General features: G+C 38.0%; 1 protein-coding gene and 1 pseudogene across 3 annotated transcripts in view; one reads left to right on the forward strand and one right to left on the reverse strand.

The window, feature by feature from the left end:
- Positions 1 to 13,959, forward strand: part of EDA (ectodysplasin A) — a 411,651-nt gene that overhangs the window by 310,059 nt on the left and 87,633 nt on the right. The window lies entirely within an intron of this gene.
- On the reverse strand, positions 203 to 1,115 carry LOC116811759 (CCR4-NOT transcription complex subunit 7-like; annotated as a pseudogene).

A 13,959-nucleotide genomic window follows, 5' to 3' on the forward strand; every position in this document is an offset into this window, starting at 1 on the left:
TGGTTTTTTTTTTTTTTTTTTTTTTTTTTTGATCTGAGATAGGAACGATCATACTTAGTACTGAAAGGCAGACAATAAAATGGGCCATGAAAGGGCGGGGGAAGGTACTGTCTATTGTTCAAGGGATTCAACCAGCGATAAAACCTATATACAAGCATGTGTGTAGCTCAAAATAAAATAAAAATAAAAGGACTATTTCATGTCATGACTGCTTGTTGGCTTCTTCTTCATATGCATTCCCTGTGCCATTCTGTACATAGGATGAACCAGAACCAAGGCCATACAAATGACCACAATATTTGGCATCGTCAGTATGATCTTCAAAGAACATTCCTCTCATTTTGAAAAAGGCCATTCCTGTGAGCAATGAATTAGATCCTGCCTGATGTGGTGGTCCTATCTATGCCAGCTCTAACTGTTCTGCCACCTCCTGTAATCCAACTTTGAGATTTTTGCAGCTCTTCATGAGGTACTTCACATCATAAATGACAGGTAAAAACAATCGAAGGATCTCAAAGAAGTCAAGTTCTTCTTCAGGCAAGTTAGAGTTGGTCAGGATTTTGATTAAATAGCCAAAGTTGTAACTGCTATGAAATGACAACCATTTGACCCCTTCACAGAGGACCACTCCTGAAGTCATAAGAAGTTCTGCAAAATACTGGGTCTCAATTCCTTCCTCATCATGTTTTTTAAACTGGATACCAGATGTCGTTAGTAGCTCTATAGAGTCCTGGGCATACATGTGCTCTGTCAAATTAAATTTAAAATTAAACTGCCAAGTTGAAGTTCCTGGAGGGTATTCTCCTTGCTCATTTATAAACGTCAGTCCTAGCTGAATTATCTTTAACAAGTCTACATTACACTGCAATAGTTGGTATTGATAGTCAGCATTGCTCCTGAATTCTCCAATGGGTCTTGCAACCACACCTGGAAACTCGGTGTCCATAGCAACGTAATTATATTTTCGGATAACTTGACGAATTTTCTTCATCTCTTCATCCATGTTGCAAGCCCAAACTTCACAAATTCTTTGGCTATGATGTACAGTTGCTGCTGGCATAGTGAGGGCACAAGGGAGTCTAGATGCCAAGCATCAAAATGTTATACTTGATTGAAGATTTGTTTCAGAGAATATTTTATCCTTTATTTATGTACTTGTGTCACTGAGCTCTCGCTCCTCCTCCTCCCCCTGGCCATAGAGACAGCACCCGGCGGCGGTGGCAGTGGCGGGTGCCCCATAGACACCTCTCGCCCAGCAAGGGGGAAAGAGGAGCAGGAGCTGCGCCACACTGTGCTGCGCCGTCGCTTTTCGCACCACCTGTCTTTTGAAAAAAGTTAAAATGGATAAAGGCCATTTTCACTGGGGTGAGATGATATCTCATTGTAGTTTCGATTTGCATTTCTCTGGTGATTGATGATGTTGAGTACCTTTTAATATGCTTCTTTGCCATTTGTATGTCTTCTTTTGAGAAATGTCTATTCAGATCTTTTGCTCATTTTAAAATCGAATTATTAGATTTTTTTTTCCTATAGAGTGGTTTGAGCTACTTATATATTCTGGTTATTAATCTCTGTCAGATGAGTACTTTGCAAATATTTTCTCCCATTCTGTGGATTATCTCTTAACTTTGTGGATTGTTTCCTTTGCTATATAGAAGTTTTTAATTTGATGTGCTCCCATTTGTCCATTTTTACTTTGGTTGCCTGTGCTTGTGGGATATTAAATTTTTGCCCAGTCCAATTTCCTGGAGTTCCCTCAATTTTTTTCTATTAGTGTCATAGTTTGAGGTCCTAGATTTGAGTCTTTAATCCATTTTAATTTTATCTTTGTTTACAGTGAGAGATAGGAGTCTAGTTTCATTCTTTTGCAAATGGATATCCAGTTTTCCCAGCACCATTTACTGAAGAGACTGTCTTTTCCGAGTGTATGTTCTTGGAACCTTTGTCAAACATGAGTTCACTGTAGATATATGGATTTATTCCAGGGTTCTGTATTCTGTTCCATAGTCTATGTGTCTCTTTTAATGCTAGTACCATGCTGTTTGGGTTGCTCTAGCTCTGTATTACAATTTGAAGCCAGGTGATGTGATTCTTCCAGTTTTGTTCTTTTTGCTCAGGATAGCTTTGGCTATTCTGGGTCTTTTCTGGTTCCATATACATTTTAGAATTTTTTTATTTCCGTGAAGAATGTCATTGATATTCTGATAGGGATTGCATTGAATCGGTAGATAGCTTGGGGTACCATGAATATTTAACAATATTGATTTTTCTAATCCATGAACATGGACTATCTTTTCCATTTTTTGTGTGTCCTCTTCAATTTCTTACGTCAATGTTTTATAGTTTTCAATGTAGAGATATTTCACTTCTTTGATTAAGTTTATTCCTAGGTATCTTATTTTATTTGTGGCTATTGTAAATGGGATTACTTTCTTAATTTCTTTTACAGATTGTTTGCTGCTGACATATAGAAATGCTGTGTTGATTTTTTTTTATCCTGCAACGTTACTGAACTTGTTTATCAGTTCTAATTGTTTTTTTGGTGGAGTCTTTAGTTTTTTCCATATATAAGATCATTTCATCTGCAAATAAAGATAATTCAACTTTGTCCTTTCCAATTTGGATGCCCTTTATATCTTTCTCTCATCCAATTGTTCTAGCCAGGACTTCCAGTACTGTCTTGAATAACAGTGGTGGAAGTGGGCATCTTTGTCTTATTCCAGATCTTGGAGGAAAGGCTTCCAGTTTTTCCCTATTGAGTATGATACTAACTGTGGGTCTGTTACATATGGCTTTTATTGTATTGAGGTATGTTTCTTCTATACCCAGTTTGTTGAGGGTTTTTATCATGGACAGATGTTGAATTTTATCAAACTATTTTTTCAGCATCAATTGAAATGATCATATCATTTTTGTCCTTCATTCTGTTGATATGATGTATCACATTGATTGACTTGCATATGTTGAACCATCCTTGCATTCCTGGGATAAATCCCACTTGTCACAGTGAGTGATCTTTTTAATGTGTCGTTGAATTCAGTTTGCTAGTATTTTGTTGAGGATTTTTGTATCAATGTTGATCAGGGATATTGGCTTGTAGTTTTCTTTTTTTGATGTGTTTTTGTCTGGTTTTGGTATCAGGGTAATACTGGCCTTATAGAATGAGTTTGGAAGTACTCCCTCATTCTCTATTTTTTGGAATAGTTTGAGTAGGATTGATATTAGTTCTTTTTTAAATGTTTGATAAAATTCAGCAGTGAAGCAATTGGGTCCCAGGCTTTTCTTTGCTGAGAGATGTTTTATTACAACTTCAATCTCATTATTTGTTATTAGTCTGTTCAGGTGATGGATTTCATCATGGTTCAATCTTGGTAGGTTGTATGTGTCTAGGAATTTACCCATTTCTTCTAGATTTTTCAATTTATTGGCATACAGTTGCTCATAATAGCCTATAATGATCTTTTGTATTTCTTCAGTGTCAGTTATTAATGTCTCCTTTTTCATCTCTAATTTTATTACTTTAGGTCTTCTCTCTTTTTTGTAGTTAGTTGGGCTAAAGGTTTGTTAATTTTATTTTATCTTTTGATAAAAAACTTTTCATTTTATTGATCTTTTGTATTTTTATTTCAAATTTCTACTCTGATCATTATTATTTCTTTTCTTCTACTAATTTTGAGTTTGCTTCACTCTTGCATTTCTGGTTCTTTTTTAACTTTTGTGAGCACATAGTAGGTGTATATATTTGTGAGTTACAGGAGGTATTTTGATACAGGCATGCAGTGCATAATAATCACATCATGATAAATGAGGTATCCATTTCCTCAAACATTTATCCTTTGTGTTACAAACAATACAATTATACTATTTTAGTTAGTTTTCAATGTACAATTAAATGCAATTCTAGTTCTTTAAGATACATCATTAGGTTGTTCATTTGAAATTTTTCTAGTTTTTTATTGTAGGTGCTTATTGTTATAAACTCTCCTCTTAGTACTGCTTTCACTGTATCCCATAGGTTTTTGTATGTTGTGTTTCCATTTTCATTTGCTTCAAGAAATTTTTTAATTTCCTTCTTAATTTCTTCATTGGCCCACTGGTCATTCAGGAGTATATTGTTTAATTTCCATGTGTTTGTATAATTTCCAAAATTCCTCATTATTGATTTCTAGTTTTATTCCATCGTGGCCAGGGAAGATACTTGATGTTATTTCAAGTTTTTGAATGTTTTAAGACTTCTCTTGTGGCCTAACATATGGTCTATCCTTGAGAATGATCCATGAGCTGAGAAGAAGATTATGTACTTTGCAACCCTTGGATGAAATGTTATGTGAATATCCATTAGGTCCATTTGGTCTATAGTGCAGATTAAGTCTGATGTTTCTTTGTTGATTTTCTGTCTGGATGATATATCCAATATTGAAAGTGAAGTGTTGAAGTCTCCAGCTATTATTGTGTTGGGGTCCATCTCTCTCTTTAGCTCTAATAATATTTGTTTTATATATCTGGGTCTTCCAGTGTTGGGTGCATATATATATTTAAAATTTTTATATCCTCTTATTGAATTGACCCCTTTATCATTATATAATGACCTTCTTTGTCTCTTTTATAGCTTTTGTCTTGAAATATATTTTGTCAGATATAAGTATAGCTATTCCTGCTAATTTTTTTGTTTCCATTAGCATGGAATATCTTTTCCCATCCCTTTATTTTCAGTCTATGTGTGTCTTTATACATGAAGTGCATTTCTTGTAGGCAACAGATCATTGGGTCTTGATTTTTTATCCACTTAGCCACTCTATGTTTTTTGATTGACGAGTTTAGTCCATTTACCCTCAATGTTATTATTGATAAGTAAAGATTTACTCCTGCCATTTTATTACTTGTTTTATATTTTTGTGGTCTTCTCTTCCTTCTTTCCTTTCTTGCTGTCTTCCTTCTAGTGAAGGTGATTTTCTCTGATGGTATGATTTAATTTCTTGATTTTGATTTTTTGTGTATCTGTTGTATTTTTTTATTTAAGGTTACCACTATGCTTGCAAATAATATCTTATAACCATTTATTTTAAACTGATGACAACTTAACAATGATTACATATACAAACAAACAAGCAAAGAGAAAACTAATAGGAACTCTACACTTTAACTTCATCCCCCCACTTTAAAACCTTCTTTTCTATTTATATCTTATTATATTGTCTATGTCTTGAAAAGTTGTTGTAGTTATTATTTTTTATTGGTTCTTCATTTAGTCTTTCTACTTAGGGTAAGAGTCATTTACACACCAGAGTTACAATGTTATAATATTCTGTGTTTTCCTGTGTACTTACTATTACATACTTACTATTACTTACTTACATACTTCGTATGTGCAGGTGATTATTTATTACTTATTAATGTTCTTTTCTTTCTGATTGAAGTAATCCCTTTAGCATTTTTTGTAGGACAGGCCTGGTGTTGAAATCCCTCAGCTTTTGTTTGTCTGGGAAAGTCTTTATTTCTCCTTCATGTTTGAAGGATATTTTCACTGAATATACTATTCTAGGGTAAAAGGTTTTTTTTTTCTCCTTGAGCACTTTAAATATGTCATGCCACTCTCTTCTGGCCTATAGGGTTTCCACTGAGAAGTCTGCTGCCAGATGTATAGAGCTCCATTGTTATGTTATTTGTTTCTTTTCTCTTGCTGCTTTCAGGATCCTTTCTTTGTCCTTCACCTTTGGGAGTTTGATAATTAAATGCTATGAGGTAGTCTTTTTTGGGTTAAATCTGCTTGGTATTCTATAACCTTCTTATACTTGAATATGCACACCTTTCTCCAGGTTTGGGATGTTCTCTATTATCCCTTTGAAGAAAGTTTCTGCCCTGATCTCTCTCTATCTCTTCTTTAAGGCAAATAACTCTTGTATTTGCCCTTTTGAGGCTATTTTCTAGATCTCATAGGCATGCTTCATTTTTTTGTATTCTTTTTTCTTTTGTCTCCTCTGACTGTGTATTTTCAAATAGCCTGTCTTCAGGCTTACTAATTTTTGCTTCTGCTTGATCAATTCTGCTAGTAAGAGACTCTGATGCATTCTTCAGTATGCCAATTGCATTTTTCAGCTCCAGAATTTCTTCTTTATTCTTTTGTTTCAGTCTCTTTGTTAAATTTATCTGATAGGATTCTGAATTTATTCTCTGTGTTAGCTTGGATTTCATTGAGCTTCCTCAAAACAGCTATGTTGAATTCTCTGAGAAGTCACGTATCTCATTTTCTCCAGGATTGGTCACCAATGCCTTATTTAGTTCATTTGGTAAGGTCTTGATGCTTGTGGATATTCATTGATGTCTGGGCATTGAACAGTTAGGTATTGACTAGTCTCCACAATCTAGGTTTACTTGAACCCATCCTTCTTGGGAGGGCTTTCCAGGTATTTGAAGGGACTTGAATGTTGTGATCTAAGTCTTTGTTCACTGTAGCTTTAGGGCCACACCAAGCCCAATAATGCTGTGGCTCTTGCAGACTCAGAGAGGTACCACCTAGTGGTCATGGGTAAGATCTGGGAGAATTCCCTGAATTGCCATACAGAGACTCTTGCTCTCTTCCCTTACTTTCCCCGAAACAGAGTCTCTGTCTCTATGCTGAGCTGTCTGAGGCTAGGAAAGGGCTGACACAAGCACCAATGTGGCCACCACTACCTGGACTGTGCTGGGTCAGACCCAAGGCCAAGATAGCACTGAGTCTCACCCCAGGCCTGTGGTAACCACTGCCTTGCTACTGCCTATGTTCACTCAAGGCCCAAGGGCTCTACAATCAGCAGGTGGCAAATCTAGCCAAGTGTATGATATTCCCTTCAGGGTGGCAAGTCTCCCTGGCCCCAGACAGGTCAAACGATGCCATCCAGGAGCCAGGACATGGAGTCAAGAAGCATAGGAACCTACTTGGTGCTCTATTCTACTGTGGCTGAGCTGACACCCAAAGTTCAAGACAAAGTCCTTCCCACTCTTCCTTCCCCTTTCCTCAATAAGAAGAGTCTCTCCCTGTGGCTACCACTGCCTCAGGCCCATGGCGAGTACTGCCTGGCTATTGCCAATGTTCACTCAAGGCCCAAGGGTCTTTAGTCAGCTTGTGGTGAATGCTGCCAGGCCTGGGACTCTTCCTTCAGGGCAGTGGGCTCCCCTCTGGCCAAGAACAGGTCCAGAAATGCCATCCAAGAGCCAAGGCCTAGAATTTGGGACCCCAAGAGCCCACGTGGTGCTCTACCCCACTGTGGCTGAGCTAGGACCTAAGCTGTAAAACAAAGTCCCTTTTACTCTTCCCTCTCCTTTTGTCAAGCAAGAGGATTCTCTCATAGCCACCACAGTTGGGAATGTACTGGGCCACACCTGAGACCAGCACAGCTGAATCTCACACAAGGCCTGTGGTGAGTACTGCCTGGCTACCACTGCTGGTTTTTCAGGGGCCAAAGGCTCTTCAGTCAGCAGGTGATGGATTCTGTCAGGACTGGATCCTTCCCTTCAAGGCAGCAGGTTCCCTTCTGACCCAGGGTGTGTTTAGAAATGTCATCCAGGAGCCAGGGCCTGGAATGGGAGCCTTAGGACTCTGCCTGGTACCCTATTCTACTATGGCTAAGCTGGTATCCAAGTTGCAAGACAAAGTCCTCTTTATTCTCCCCTCGCCTCTCCTCAAGAAGAGGGAAGGAATCTCTCCTGGAGCTGTGAGCTGCACTGCTTTTGGTTGAGGGAGGGGTGACGCAAGTACTCCCTTGGCCACCCCAGCTGATATATCACTAGATTGCATGCATTCCAGGCCACTGTCTCCAAACCCAGCACAGCACCAGGACTTGCCCAGGAATTGCTGTCCTTATGGCCTAGACTGCCTTTAAAGTTTATTTAGAACCCCAAAGCACTTTAGCCTACAGTATTAGGGCTTGCAAGAACTCGGGTTCCAACCACGGGGATGGACAGTTCTCCTCTCGCTAGCACTGGTCTAATGCTCCTTCCGTGGTTGCCAGCTGAGTTCTGCCCCAGGTTGCTTTCCGCTGTGACAGGGCAGCACTGAGTTTCAATGCAAAGTCACAATCACTGTGCTCTCCCTCCCCAAAGTGCAGATTCTCTTTGTGCCACATGGCCACTGTTGGGGGATGGGTGAGAGGAGGCATAGGTGTCTTAAGACTGTCTTTCCTACCCTCTTCACTGCCTCTTTCTTTAATATGATGTTAAAACTAGGTAGTATGATCACTCATCTGATTTTTGGTTCTTATTAAGGTGCTTTTTTGTATGGATATTTGTTCAATTTGATGTTCCTGCAAGGGGGTGGGGTGATCACTGAAGGCTTTCATTTGGCCATTTTGCTCCACCTCTGTTTGTTTAATGTCATTTTAATGGGATCTTGGGAGAGAGAGGAGCTAAAACTGTTTGGTTAGTTACCTTGATGCAGATGACTATATACTTGTTAAATTTTAAAGTTTGTGGAGTTTCTGTGAATTTTTTGGAAAATATTTGTAATTAGGAGCAATTAGGTATGAACTGGACAAACCTACATTGTTTATCCATTTATAGAAATCAGAGGATTCATTAGAGTTAAAGCTCTGTGAAAAAGATTAGTATAAAGCATTGAAATCTAATTCTCCATTGTTCCATGGAAAGATATCTTTAGTCCCTAATACTAACAATCAAACAATGGATATGTATAAAATTGACTCTAATGAATAGGGTATTTTGCTATATTTCATTTCATTTGTTTATATTTTATCCTAATTTCTTTTTGAGTGGATTGCTCCATTGAGATACTATACAAAATATTCATGAGACAACACTCAGCATACTTTCTTCACTGACTTTCATGGTCACAAGCAGGAGACAGGAATTTTCCTCTAAGAAAATGACATTTCCATAGACATCCTAATGCTGGATTCCAGTCAGTAGCCATATTGAAAAAAATTGCCTTTCAAGACATTTGTCTCTCAGTTTTACAGCCACTGAAATAGTATTGGCCTGCCATTACATCACATAATGAATTATTTTGTATTTACCTGAAGGCAGGCCCTGGACATACTTGGACACATGAGGCACTAAAATGCCAAGCTAACAGAGAACAGCATTGCAGCTTTGGATTTGTCTAATCTCACCGTGGTCTTGCTGGTCTCGTGTTTTTCTTGCCAGTCCTTTTATGCCCTTGGTGATTCTAGTGTTATAGTCTTTAAAATGCTGAATTTGTGTCCCAGGCCCTTTACTGTTTTTTTATTTATTATGGACTAAATCCTTGCTGATTAACCTGCCTGCCCCTAAGATACCTGTATCTTAAACTCTTCTTTGAATTCAATCTGTTGTACTTATAGCCTATCCTGCCTGACCTTTTCCTCTGAAGTTATTTACTGATCTCTGAGATTCACTTTCTATACTCACATTCCTGTGAGCCAGTCCTGGATTAATGGTCCACTGGCCACATATCTGTGTTCATATCCTTGTTATTTACCCAAGCCCATGAGTCTATTTGGACCATTGTTTCTAGTCTTTCTTTCATTATCTGAGCCCTAGTTATAACAGTTGAACTCTAGTCTACAATGTATTTCAATATCAATGTAAACTGAGTATCACTCATCTTTCCTTAAAATTTTTCCCACTACTTAATTTTTTTTTATAATACTTGGAACATTTTTGCCTTCTCAGAATCAATAGTCATCTGTTTCTTAATTTGCTTCTTACTTGTATCCTATTCCCCTCCCCCAAGTTCTGACTGTTGCAACTCTGTTTTCACTAACTACCTCACTTTTATCTTTCCTTCATATTTATCTTGAATGTTGTAGTCAGATGCGGCTTAGGGGTAGTTTATGTGGTGTAAGTCTCCATTGGCAGCAGAATGGATTTCGTAGAATGCTATTAATGGTGAAATTTTGGACAAGGAGAAAAAAATCCCAGTTTAAATGTATTGCTCAGGCAATCTCATTTTAGTCATAACGCTACTCTAACCTGTGCTAATCCAGCTTCATAAAGGTAAACTGCAACATCATTATCAAATGTTTAAGAGCCATTTAACAATTCACAATTAAGAGGTTGTGTTTGAGCTAATGTTTTCTGAATCCAGAGCTCATTTAATTTATAAGCTACTCACAAATGATTGCCTTTAGTGATTTCCAGGTACTGTAAGTGGAAGAGTATGTTTTTATGTGCCAAAGCACCTTTCACTTTAGAAGCATGAGGAATTACAAAATAAATAAGCACACACTCCCAAGGGAAGGCAGTGTCATCCAGTATATATTGTTGCCCTTCCTTTTATTCAAAGATGTCACTACTGATCTCATCCACTCTCATGGGGAGCAAAGACTAAATCTTCAACCAGAAGTCCTTTCTATATGACATACATACAAACCATTTTTTTTTATTTGTGTCTGCAGCTGCTACTTGTAGAGCCTGTCACTGTATGTATTTCTGTGTTTGACTTGTGGTCAGCTGAAAGCCTTTGCTCAAAAAGTTCAAAAATTCCATATTGTTGCATTCCAAGCTGGTCTCTGCTGCTGTTTTCCCCAGCAGCCCACAGCTATATTATTTAGAGCTATTCTTTAATACACCTTTAGAGTATTTCTTATGCCACCCCTGCTTGTGGTTATGCCATAAAGCTCACCATACCAAAGATGCTTTGGTTTCCTTCTGCCATTGTATTTCTACACATGTCAGCAAGGAACAGTGATTTAATGCTGATAGACCAGCTGACTTCCAGAATCCCAGTAGTAGTCATCCCCTCTTACCATTTTACATTAAGCATGACTCTGACTCTGACAATAAAACAGTTCACCAAGTAGATGTGGTATCTGTGGTGGGTGTAAATTTCAAAGTCATACAAAAGCTGGACCCAACTTATATTTTCCATTGATGAGGATCAGTTCAGTAAGCTTTTAGTTTTTCAGCTCTGTTCTGGATGTTAGGAGTCAAGCTAGACCTAGGAAACAAAAAGTCAGGGCAGGGGTCCATTTTCCCCCTTTGCATTGATAGTTTTATGTTTCTAATAACTCATCTTTCTCCTTGACATACATCTTAAATAGATTTCACCCTGTCCAGAGGACAAGTCCACACTGGTTCTGGACCCACAAATATACCTGCCATTGAGGAGCTTACTACCTATGGGGGAAGAAAAAATACAATTGATATATAAGGCATTATTTGATAAATGTGAGGGGATCTGTTCTGCCCCAAAATGGGATCTAAGAAAAGCCAGAGATTGAACTGGTCTGTAGTACAATTTCACACTGGTGCCATTCCATGGTAATCTTCCCAAGTAAAACTACTTTTTTTATTTTCCTTTCTACTTTGTAGTTACTTGCATTGTTGGGCAGTGATTTTTAAGTCAAACTGCCTAGGAAGCAGAATTCAGTGACTGCTTTTAGCTCTATGTGATGAAAAAATGTTGGTTGTGTTTAGATTCCACATTTAGCCTTACTCCATAATTTCAGTCATCCTCTGACATGTCTACAACAAGACATGGCAATCCCTGGCACTTACATCAGAGATGTCCAAGATGCCAGTTTAATTTGGCATTTGGCCTGATTGCTGCCACCACCACCCCCAACCCACTGGTGACAGCTCCCATGGGATGCTATGATCAATGTTGAATGTCCTTGTTTGCTTACTCCCAGGAGTTGGCACACTCTGTTCAGCAACTAGCACGTACTGTGCTTCTGTTGTTGTCACACTGTTTTTGAAACCTTACTACCTCCTATTGTGTAGTGCTATCACAGCTACAAAAAACCACAAAATTATTTGTATGTTGTTTGTCTATGTATATTAAAGATAGTTTCTAGTTCAGTGCCTTCCATATGGTAAGTACTCAATGTTTATTCAGACAACAACACCCTGAATGACCTTCTGTAGACCTTTTGTTGGTAATCAAAGCATGTCGAGTTAAGGGTTCTTATGATTAAAAGTGCATTCAATGCCATCTTTTGTAATCATTTTATATCTATGACATATCCATCATGGATATGTACCAATGAGACAACCCTATTTCACTCATTGGTGCCAGGATGCTTATATCTTGCTATAGTGAAATCAGAGATTTTGTTGAATGTTTCAGGGCATAAATGGTTTAATTTATTTGAAGGTCCCAGCTGATAGCTCATGGATGATGATAGTGATGGCAGTGGTTGCAATAACAGAAATAGATTTTATATTCAACAACAGTGAAAGAGAAATCATTTTGGAAAATAATAGATGATTTGCTGATTTTACAGAGCCTAGTATGTACCTGCCTCCTCTTGAGGGGCATGAAGTACCAATTTCACAAATACATTAACTCCTGGGAATGATAGAAGAAAAGGTGAAAAACATTAGCTATGCAAGACCCCTATTTTACCCAGAAGAAAAAAGAGGACTTTGTTTTTTTAGTCTAAAGGTAATGAACTGATTGATAAATGAACAATACAGCTGTTTCTCAAAGTTTAGTTCAAGGATTGGGTGCATCAGAATCCCCTAGTGAGCAAGGTGAAAAGTCAGATTCTAGGGTTCCACCTCAGACTGACTTTAAATTTGGGAAGGGTAAGGCCTGGGATTCTGCATTTTGACACTCATGCCTAGTGATTCTGATGTACACTGAAGTTTGAGAACCACTGACCTATAGGGTTCTCATTCTTAGGATCCCTTTGACTTGATTCCTGCCAGTAGTGTATTGAATCCTTAGTGTACCTCTCCATGATGGATCTCAAAAACTAGGCCCAATTAGAGTCAAAAAAAAAAAAAATCTTGGCTTTAAGGAATGGATTGGTGATAGTCCGCTCTCTGGTTTAAGTATGTCCCCTCCAAAATGTAGGTGTTGCCAATGTGGTGGTATTAAGAGGTGAGGCCTTTAAGAGGCAATTAAGCCATTATGGCTCCTACCTTGTGAATGGGATTAAGGTCATTTTAAAAGAGGCTTTATGCAGTATTCAGCTCTCTCGCCCTCCTGCCTTCCATCATGTGAGTACACAGTGTTTCTCCCCTCTGGAGGATGCAGCAACAAGATGCCATCTTGGAAGCAGAGAGTAGCCCCCACTTCATAATCAAACCTGTTAGCACCTTGATCTTGGAATTTCTAGCTCCCAGAACTGTGAGAAAATAAATTTCTCTTCTTTATAAGATACCGAATCTCAGGTATTTCATTATAACAACATGAACAAAGATACTCTAATTATTCTTTCAAGAGAGTGAAATTTATTAGGGCCTATTATATGCCAGGCCCAGGGCTAGGCACTAGCTATACAAAAATGGATGTGTGATCCCTTCCCTAAAGAGGCTTATGAGTAATTTTCTATGAATTATCTAGTAAAATCAAGGACATTAGCCATGAAATAGAAAATGAATTAAATTTACTCTATGTCATGGTACCAAAAAAGTACCAAATAATTTTGTGGGTTTAGATATATAAAAAATATGTTTGTAGAAGTGTCTGGAGAGTCACTAGCAATAATGGATGTATCCCTCATGTCTCACTGTTAACGAATTGTTTCCAGCTGAGATCCCTGTAATCTGCAGGTGCTGTTTACCATGTAATTTTACCATAGGAAACAAGGGTGTAATCACTTAATAAAGTGTAAAGAATTAGATTTCTTTTCCCCTTGAGCAAAATGCCTGGCTGTGGCCAACATTCCTGATGCTTCCTCCCTTGTGCAATAGGAAAGCAATATTCTAAAAGAGAAAACTGTTTTATTCATATCCTGCAACTTGCCTCTGGAGGCTATGCTAATGAATGCAAAACTCAAGCTAGAATTCCAGACATTTTGTGTGAGCAGCCACTGATTTTTGTCTTTACCATTATACAGAAGATAGTTTTCCCTTCTACCTCTAACTGAGATGCAAAAAAGGGCCCCGTGAATAGGGAGTCTCTCATTTTAAGCAGTGTTTTTGGGTTGTTTTCTTCTTATTTTTATTGAAAAAATAGAAACTATGTGTATTAGTTCGTTTTCATTCTGCTGATAAAGACATACCTAAGACTGGGCAATTTAAAAAAGAAAGAAG

This window comes from Hylobates moloch, unplaced genomic scaffold (assembly GCF_009828535.3).
Source record: "Hylobates moloch isolate HMO894 unplaced genomic scaffold, HMol_V3 SCAFFOLD_7, whole genome shotgun sequence".
Lineage (NCBI taxonomy): Eukaryota > Metazoa > Chordata > Mammalia > Primates > Hylobatidae > Hylobates > Hylobates moloch.